Genomic DNA, 10,085 nt, shown 5'->3' with positions numbered 1-10,085 from the left:
AATTAAAAGAGATATATACATTTATGTCTAATTGTATAATTTAATTACTGCCTACATTAATTTATTTGCTTTATTTTTTGTGCATTTAATCAGATGCTTATTTATTTATTGAGCATTTATCAATTTATGTATTTATTTCTTAATCTGTCAGGATCAGTCCTTCATATGTGTGCACTGTGAACCTCTGCCAGCTGTCTTGCACCTCTGCTTGCTCTTTTACTGTTCCGCATTCCCCAGTAAAGATGGCCCTGATCAATGCACGGCCTAAATGGAATAAGTTATTTATCCTGAACGACTTATTTTGTAATGGAAATATGGACTTTATGTTCTTGGCTGAAACATGGCAGCAGAAGATGGATTATTCCCATTTGATCAAGCTATGTCCTGCAGACTGTTATCTTATCAGTACCCCCGGCTGACGGGCCGTGGTGGTGGACTTGCCATTGTCTTTAGAAATAAGTTTACTGGCTAGACGGTAAGCACCAAGCCTTACTGTTCTTTTGAATTGCAAATGTCCAGTTGGTCGGCCAAACGTCAAACAACCTATTGTATTTTGATTTATTGACGAACAGGTCCAATCAGCTCCTTCTTATCAGATTTTGCAGGGTTTTTCATCATCTATTATAAAGGTGGACAAGGCACCACTTGAAATACTGTCTCTGAATTTCACACATCTGGCTCTACACACACAGGTGGACAGACTCTGGACCTTGTGTTTACACGTGGCATTTATTGGATTTATGTGTCAGTGACCTCAAATGTATTTTATTTGACGTTGGCTTTACATTGGAGTCTGATGCACCCATTTCATAAATGAGGCTGCAGCAATATTCTTTTAAAGGATGGAAGTCTAGTTATTTAATATCATCAATCATTGCTCCTCGGTGCTGAATAAAGTAGTAGAGACTGCAATAACTTTAATTATTTTATACATAAGGTTGTAAATATTACGGCAAACATGTCACTCTCGCCCAGTCCACTCACTAGGGTTTTCTAAAATCCATTCATATTGGACTCTTTTTGTCCCGTGTCCTTAAAGATGATATTGCAGCCTTGTTGGGACAAATTAAACCGTCCTGTAGCCCTCTGGATGTTCCCTATTTTTAACTTGAACTTCATCGGCTCTTGCATAGTAAACATTATAATCCACTCTATTTTATTCATTCAAGAAGATACCAAACCTGGATCCCTCCCTGAAAGAGAACTGTACGTCCATTTCTAAATTCCCTTTCTTTTCTAAATATTTTAGGAAACATTGAAAAAGCAACTTGATCAAATACTGCACAGGGTTTTTGATCAATTTCAGTCTAGCTTCATTGGGACTGCATTGGTGTGGTTCTCCTCCTATCTCACAGATAGGACTCTCTGTGGCTGTGATGAGGTCCACTATAGGTAGCTTTATAGCCAAACAGCACCCAGACTGCTAAGCCTCCCACCAAATAATGTGTCAGCTAGTACTGAACCAGCCAGTTCCTGCCCTGGAGCCACCCTTAGGGAAGCCCTCCAGGAGGAAGCGTGGCTTTCGCCATCGCCATTCCAAGCTACCTGTCCACACTGTGGGGATCCGGCTGCCGGTGCCACAGACACTGAGCTGCCCAGATCCACTAATAACTTGCTGGCCAGCTCCATAGAGATTTTGCTATCCAGCTCCCCAGAGACTTACATGTACATGCATCTATGTAGCATGTGGTGTTTGATGTTTTATGTCTGTTGTATTCTTTATCTAGTGTTTTGTCTTTTGATTTGATTCTATTTGATTTTATTTCTGTGAAGCACTTTGTGACTGGTGTCTGTGAAAGCAGCTATTTCAATAAACTTTTCTTGCCTGCTGTGAAAGAGAGGTCTCAAAGAATCTGAGTATTGAGGATTCTGCTGAGAGAGTTAATCCCCCTGTAGTATGTCTAAACTAGCTATGAATTTTAATAAATGTATGAGAATTAATACCCAATTATGAATTTTAATATTCTAAAATATATTAACCCATAAAAAGCTCTCGTTTCGAAAAAGAAGGGGCACCACCGGAGTTGTTATTATCCTAGAGTCTCCGGAACTCTAGGTAGCTTTTAATAATTATACAATTATTCACCAGTGATCAGTTAATAATCGCTCAATTATCTTAAATCAATCAGTCAGTCTCATATCTAAAGGGTCAATTCTCTTGGCAGGGACGTAGAAATAGGCAACACACAGAATTCCTTGGTTACAGTGAATTTATTAACTAACTAAGGTGATATAAAAAGGTGGTTAAATACATCAGGGAAAATAAGTAATGGTTAAACAATGAGAATGGAGGTTCGATTGTGGGAAACATTTGACTCATACGGCAGAGGAGAACTAATGAAAGTAAGCTATGAGTTTAGGAGTTAAAAAGACAATATTAACACTATGGGACATCCCTGACCACAGAATGTTTTGTTTGGTCTTATTGCTTGTGTTTCTTCCCACCAAGTTGCTGGTCAACGGCCTCACACTGGCAGAGTCCGTGCATTCTCAGTTAGGACAACTTAAAGCTGTCAGCCAGTCGCTTTCTCTGTCAGGGAATTTCTCTGGGGTCCGTCTCTGGAGGGCTTATGGAAGAAACTTGCAGTGGGGCCTTCCCAACCCTGTCTCGGGTCAGGATTAAGTCGTCCTTTGTTGTGGCTGGCGAGCCACGTGGCGTCGTCCGACCTCCGTGGGCTTGGCTCGACCTATAAAGCTTAAAAAGAACAGGGTCGTTCTTGAATTAACTAGTGTAACTTAACGGACTGATAACTTTTAACAAACGAAAAGAAAGAAAATAAAACAAGTAAAGTTGCTGTTAAACGAGGGAAAAATCGATGTTGCGGCACTTCGCGTGTGTAGCTTCTAGCGAAACAAAGACTTTGTTGCGCTGGTCCAATTCTTAGGGCGTTGCCGGGAGAGGCACACCAGACGTGTGCCGAAGCATCCAGAGAGCAGAGCAGAAGAGAAGAGAAGGGAGAGGTCGTGTGTCGCTCTTTTGTGGTCTGGGGCGTGGTTCCCCCAGGGGGCGTTTCCGGTTTCCCGAGGAACTGTCTTTCTAAACTTTTAATGTTTATAAAAGAAAAGAAAATCTATTTGCGCGTATTATAATCAAATATTTTCCACAATCAAACCTCACTGGTCAAACAGTTGTACCATTCTAAGTTAAGCATTTGGTAACAGGAAAACAATTGTCAAATTATTGGTCATGATAAACGAGTGACATTTATACATTAACGGCATTTCCGACGATTAGTTATTTAGACTTAAATTCAAGCTGGCAATTAATAGAGTATAGTATGACATTTCTTTATCATCATTTCTAAAGGAATTGTGTGAGAAAGTATTGTGAACAAGCATTGGTTAGACATAACATGAAGGAGTGTCAAAACACTGCAAAAGTAACTTATTTAGATTCTTTTCAGCAATATCAACAACAGATAGCAACAACATGGTAACATAACTACTCAAATAGAGGCAAACGTAATCAAGTAACTAAAAGATTATTTAATTAAACAGTTAACGCTTTGAGTCTTTGGAGACTGCAGTCTTTGTTTACACAAAGTTCAGGGCTGTCCTGGATTTTATCACTTAGATGTGAAGGGGTATCCCTTTGATGGGGTAATGAAACATAGAGCAAGGTCAGTTGCCACGGTTACATGTGTGTGTGTGTGTGTGTGTGTGAATATTAATTACCTCGAAACCAGGGGCACCACCTAAAGATTTGTTTGTCCGCCCAAGGCTTTAGGTCCTTGAGTATAGCTTGATAATTACACGAATTTCTGGTAATTCATTAGTTATTAATGGTTCAGTTATTCTGAAATCGTAAACTTTAGTCAACCAGTCAATCTCAAATCTGAGGGTAAGTCCTTTGTACAGGGACCCCGGATTCTTAACAATACACACACAATATCACTGTGATCAAGGTGAAATTTATTAACTAACAAAAGGGAGTACAACAGTGGGAGTAAATGTGGTAATATTACAGGGACAACAGTCAACATGAAAACCAGAAGGTAATGAACAGAGTATGTTAGGCTCGATAGAATTTCAGTTTATTTATTATTTATTTTTTATTATTATATTGAGCTGGCATAGTTCTGTGTAAACCATGGGACAGAATGGGTGAAGTAAACAGTCCGGGTTTTTAAAGGAGCCAGAGAATTTAAAATGTTTTGTAGGCCATTGTACAAATAAAAAGCCAGATCATCAGGGTTGGAAAAACAGTTTATACTGGGGAGGCAGTCAATTTCACTCTAGAGAGTGTTTAAATTAATGTCCTTAATATTTCTGAATGAAATGACACGTGGCAGTTTTATTTTGGACAGTGTTAAGTTGACATTAAAAGAAATTAACATGTGATCAGAAATGGGGAGGTCTGCCACAGTGCAACCATGAGGAGTGACAACAGAGCAGCATACCAAGTCCAAAACATGACCTTTGGAGTGAGTGGGAAAGTGAATATGTTGCTCCAATCCAAAACTGTCCAGTCAAGATATAAATTCCTTGGTGAATGCATTAGTGGTATTGTCTATCTCGACCCTGTACCGAGAAGTAAGTTCAACATGCCCAGGGTATCTTTTCATTTTACAACCCTAACAATCATAATCGGGATAAGCAGTAACATGAAGCTGGTTATCAACTCAGTAAGTCAACCCAGGGTTTCTCAGTCCACACATAACAGAGACAGTGTTAGCAGCAGATGTAAATGCTCTGTATAGCTCCTTTCCAGTCTTTTCGACCACTCAAAGCGCTTTTACACTACATCTGCATTCACCAGTCAAACACACTCATACACTGGCGGAACAGCCGCCAGGGGCAATTCGGGGTTCAGTATCTTGCCCGAGGACACTTCAACATGCAGCCTGGGGATTGAACCGCCGACCTTACGATTAACGGCCAACCCGCTCTACCTGCTGAGCCACAGATGACCAATTGCAGACATGAGCAAGCCTTCTGGCAGCAGAGCATCATATTTTACAAACAAAGAGCAAACTGTAATATTAGACAAATAGACATAGTCTAAATAGCACAGCTGCAGCTGACATATGCAGGAAGACCGACTGTGAATGCTTAAATGAACAGGTGTAGCCTATAATATGGATGTGTTGCTTAAATGTGTCCTTATGGCGTGTATGACAATTTTAGCCTTATTCTTTCAGCTTGGTTGTGTGTCGGCATATAAGTAGTCGTTCCAACTGTCTTTTAAGAACTTCTAGTCACTTCAAAAATAAAAAAAATTATAATTTATTTAACACTTTCAAAAATGTTCCAAAAATTGTCTTAAATTAATTCCTATAATGTAACTATGTGTCTTGAGTGTCAAATCTGATTTAACTTGAAACGCGATGGATAAGAAAAGTTATGTTATTTATTGATGGCACTGAAATGCGGTAGTAAAGGGGCCCAGGACTGTTTAAGCCTCTGCTGAAGCCTCTGCAGCCTCTGTTGGCTCCTACACACACACACACAGGCAGCAGAGAGAGGCCGCGGAGACAGTGAAGTTAAGTTATTTCCAAACTACGACAGCTACGCTCGTTACTGTAAGTACGTGAAATAAAACCTTCGAGAGTAAAAAGACAATACTTTATCAGTACACCTGTCTGTAAAGTAAACATGTAGAAAGGCTTCAGTAAGAGTTGTGTATGTTTTATACTTGTGCAGCTAACGTTAGCTTGGCATTAGCCAAATGTTACAAACAAGCTAAATAGAAAGCTGTCTGTCTGTAGCATAGCATGCTCTGTAGTCTTAAAATCTGGCAGATTGTTAAACACTCAGCTTCTGGCTGAGACAAACCAGCCGCTCCTCTTTCAACCAGGTAACGTTACCTGCAGGCAGTGAATTACAGCAGAGAGGAGGAGGAGGAGGACGAGGAAGAGGCTGACTGATGCGTGGGTTCTTCATTCTTTCTAAACATCACTCAGTATTGTGATGTCACATATTGACTTTATATAGTGACATTGTAAACATTAATGTTGCTGCTCTAGAAACATTTAGTTTTATTTAAAATATTAAATTCTAATCCTATAATTCATTTAAAAACAACCAGGCAGTTAATATGCACACTTCAATATTTGTTTATTTATTGCAAGTGATATGTCATCTCAATAGCACATTGAATATTTTCCTCATACAATGCAGGCCTACCTCATGCCCATTTGGTCTCGTCTTACTAACTGTCACCAAATAATAGTGAAATATTGATAGTGGTATTGATAAAGACTAGGATTGTTAAGCAGTCTCAATAATAGTATCAATATCAATAGAAATTAACGACCCCCATCCCTAGTGTTGACACATTGTCTAATATTGATGAGTTCATCCTCATTAGAAGGGCACTCCATTTACTATTTGTTTCTGATATAATGCTGCCATGGTGTATTGTAAAGAGACGAATGCACTTGGAATTTGTAGCAAGCTAGTAAATTAAATGCATTTGACAGCCTAGTTAAGTTGGGAACTCTAAAACATCACCAGCCCCGGGGCCTAAGGCTTTGACAACATCATTTCTAGAAGAACTTAACTGAGTCTTTGTTTTTTTTTTTGATTGATTTATTCTTTTTCTTTTTCCCACCCCTATTGGCTACTGGGGTTCTTGCCTGCCTGTTGCTGGGGTAGGTGTGGCACAGTTGTGGCATCCCACTCTCACTAACAACTACATTCTTTAACAGGCTTATGCGCACACACACATGTACACACACATATACAGACACATTCACCCACACGCACACAGACACACATAGACACAAACAAATTTAGGTTGTCCCTGGTAGAACTATTCCTGATGCTTTTCTTTCAGTTACTTATTTAAATTAATTATTATTCCAGCTCTCGTGGCTGTGTTGTGTTGCTTATTTAGTGTGTGTGACTGTTTCTTGTTTTCATTTTTCTCTTAGTTGTCTTACTATGTCAGCTGTTTATTGCTGCTGTTCGGCTGGTTGTCTTTTACTATTATTATTATTGTTTGTTTTTGTTTGTGTTTGTTTGTTGTTGTTTTTCTCCTCCCCAAGCCCCCCTCTCTGTTCTATAGCAGGTTACGTTGCTTTCTGCAATTGGTGTTTCCCACAGCTTTTCCCTGTTGTCCCCACCTTCCATCCCCCTTTCCCCCTTCTCTTACAGGTGTTGTCCTTTCTCTGTGCTGTCTGTTTGTGCCCCCCCATCCCCGTGTCTGCTCCCCTGTCCGGCCCGGTGACAAATCAATACATAATTAAATAAATAATAAAACAGACAAAGGAGTATTTTAATACTCTCTGGTTAAAGTAAAATCTGTCTGCCAAGACAGTTTTGTCAAACTAAAATCTTCATCTTTGTTTTTAAAATGCCAACCTAATCCTTGTAGAGATACAGGCATTTACACAGACATATAATGTTTATATTTATTATTACTTTTATGTACTAGTATTGCATATTTGAACTTTTAAGCCCTCAGTGACTGACCTTCATCATCTTGTCACCTGATGGAACAATTCCTCTTTGGGTATCATCATGTTTGTTTCCACTGTAAATGATATTTTGCTTTCTCATAAATATAAAAATTGTGCATTTAAAACATGTAACTGATGAGTGATTCATATTGAATGCTAAATGAAACCTCCAGTGTCAGATGCTGTCTGCACAGTGGGAGGTATGAATGGTTATTAATGTTTTTATAATGTGCACAGGGCTCACCTCGCAGTGTGTGGCTGACAGTAAATGAGGTGGCCTGATTTTGTACTTTTTCACTCTGCTTTAGGTTCATCGTGCAGCAGTAAGGATGTGTGTTGTGACAGCTTGTATAGGTTTTGCATGCCAAACGACCCGCATAAGATTTAATGGATTTCAATGGCTCATTGCTGTTACTATGGAAACTGTAGAGAGTTGCACCTGGTACCTTCATATTAATGGAACATCTGTACAGACGTTTGTTCAGTTCAGTCCTCAGACCTCAGTTGTGGTTTGACCTTTACTGAATTTCTGCAGCAGGGCTTCATGCTCAGTCAGTCTCTACAGAACATCTCTAAAGAAAGGCAGTGGATGATACTGACTGACTCTCGTAACTCCTATTTGGGGCAGAAGAAAAGTGAAATCCAATAAGGTGTGGATGACTCATGTTCACGGCCAATACTAGAGATCCACTATTCACCTATACTGAATAAGATCTTGTTGGGAATTATTTCAAACAAGTGGCATTACAGGAATTCTTAATTTCCTTCTGAGAGTGAGCTGTTCAGGTTGACATCAGTCTCATGGCTGTGTGTTAAGAACAGCAGGAATCTGGATATGGTTTGCCTAGCTTCGCATAAAAACTGGAAACGGGATTTCGGATCCGGAACAGATCTGGCCCATACCCTACCCGGATCCGATCCGGACCCGTTCAGGAAGTGGCTTACCCGGCCCGGATCCGATCCAGACCCGTTCATGAAGTGGCTCATTCGGCCTGGATCCAATCCGGATCCGTAAATTAATTAGCTCATCCGGCTCGGATCCAATTTGGATCCATTCATAAAGTGGCTCATCTGGCCAACACTGGCTACAGAAATATCTAAAATCTAGCTGACCAACATCTACTGTTCTGTATAAAACCTTAAATACTTCTTATAACCTTTAAGCCACCCTGCCGTTCTTTAGTTAAATGCTTTTACCGTGAAGAAGCAGAAAATAGGAAAATTGACTTTGTATTAGCAACTTAATACAGCTCTGCTACGGCCGTAAGAGAGCCATCAGTTATCAGCGATGCTACTGTCAGATAAAATAACTGGGGATCCTAAATGCATTGTTTCGTTACAGTTTTTATCCAAAGGTGGACTGCCAGTAAAAACTAAATCCTCTATCAGTCAAACAACGTCTTTACAGATTGTAAATACATTGAATACTATGTATTACTGGACAAATGAAATGCAACCATAAAAATTATATACTTTAACATGTTTCAAGACAGGTAGAAACCCCACATACCAAAATACTTTTTTTAAGGTGAATTAACAGTGGGCTGATCTTCCATAAGGATGCTGATAGCGGCACACCTTGAACTTTTTTCCCCTCGCTGCTGCGAGGTTGAAACACCATACTTTCTGCTTTACGATGATATCATCTGTGGCAGCACGGGAGAGATGACTCTTTTTCACAGCATCTGTAATCACACAAGGAGATTTTCATACAAAATTTCATGAACTCCTATTGCAACCAACAGTTTTTACAAAAGGATATATGCTAACCACCACATATTGACTTTTTTTTTTTTTTTTTTTATACTAGGCCTATTCAAAATAGCATTTGAATGCAGAGCGTCGTAACGCGGCACATCCTCTCTCTCCCTCTCTCACTCGTCTCTCTCACATGAACACCGCTGCACAAATGAGTCCAGCACAACGCGGTCAATGACGGAGACCCACCTTTAAAAAAAAAAAAGTTATAAGCATGTAAGGAACCTAGCTAAGGTTAAAACAGTGTAAAGAATTGAAACAGGTGGAAATGCATTAGGTGCGTTTGACTTCATGCAGCGCAGGGTATGGGCAGGCTCAAAGCTGGTGGGGGGAGGGAATAAGACGGTGGAAACAGCCTGGCTCTGTCCACATGTAATAAAACCCACTTCACTGTACCTCTAAAGATCACTAATCAACACTTTATATGTTATTCACAGTAGTTTATTCTAAACAAAAAACTAATTTTAACAAGTGGTCATATAATTAACTATATATTGGCCACAACCCAGAACCAGCAGAGACATCAGGAAAGCACTTCAGCTTTTGTACACATTAAACAAACAAGGTATTTTTTGTTCAGGCCGAAAACAGCACTGCGTTCAAAAAACTTGGTGGAGGCATGTCCTCATGTGCCGATTAGACCATGAAATATCACCCAGGAAGGCTGGCTGGAGTGAAAGATCCATGCGTTTTAAGGCTTGTTAGATGTCAAAACACTGTATAACTGTTTATAATATGAGAAACTATATAACAACTCTGGAAAGTAGTGCGCCAAAAATTATTTTATCTTGCATGACAACAAAAATTATAATTTAACAGTCAAGTTTCAGAGTCTACCAGAAATGTGTATTAGTAGTAGTAACGTGTATATTGGCAATTCAGTGCTTTGCCAGATGCTGTGTTGTCAATTTATTAGCCAACAGA

General features: G+C 39.6%; 1 long non-coding RNA gene across 1 annotated transcript in view; it reads right to left on the bottom strand.

Moving 5' to 3' along the window:
• Positions 1–8,237: 8,237 nt before the first annotated feature.
• The window catches only part of LOC123980866, a 4,132-nt gene continuing 2,284 nt past the window's right edge, over positions 8,238–10,085 (bottom strand). Inside the window, exon 3 of the long non-coding RNA XR_006827577.1 lies at positions 8,238–9,088. This is a non-coding gene — a long non-coding RNA (uncharacterized LOC123980866). The remainder of the gene's footprint in view (positions 9,089–10,085) is intronic.

The sequence above is a fragment of the Micropterus dolomieu genome, linkage group LG12 (genome assembly GCF_021292245.1).
Source record: "Micropterus dolomieu isolate WLL.071019.BEF.003 ecotype Adirondacks linkage group LG12, ASM2129224v1, whole genome shotgun sequence".
NCBI classification, from domain to species: Eukaryota; Metazoa; Chordata; class Actinopteri; order Centrarchiformes; family Centrarchidae; genus Micropterus; species Micropterus dolomieu.
This window is presented reverse-complemented; position numbering and strand designations above follow the sequence as displayed.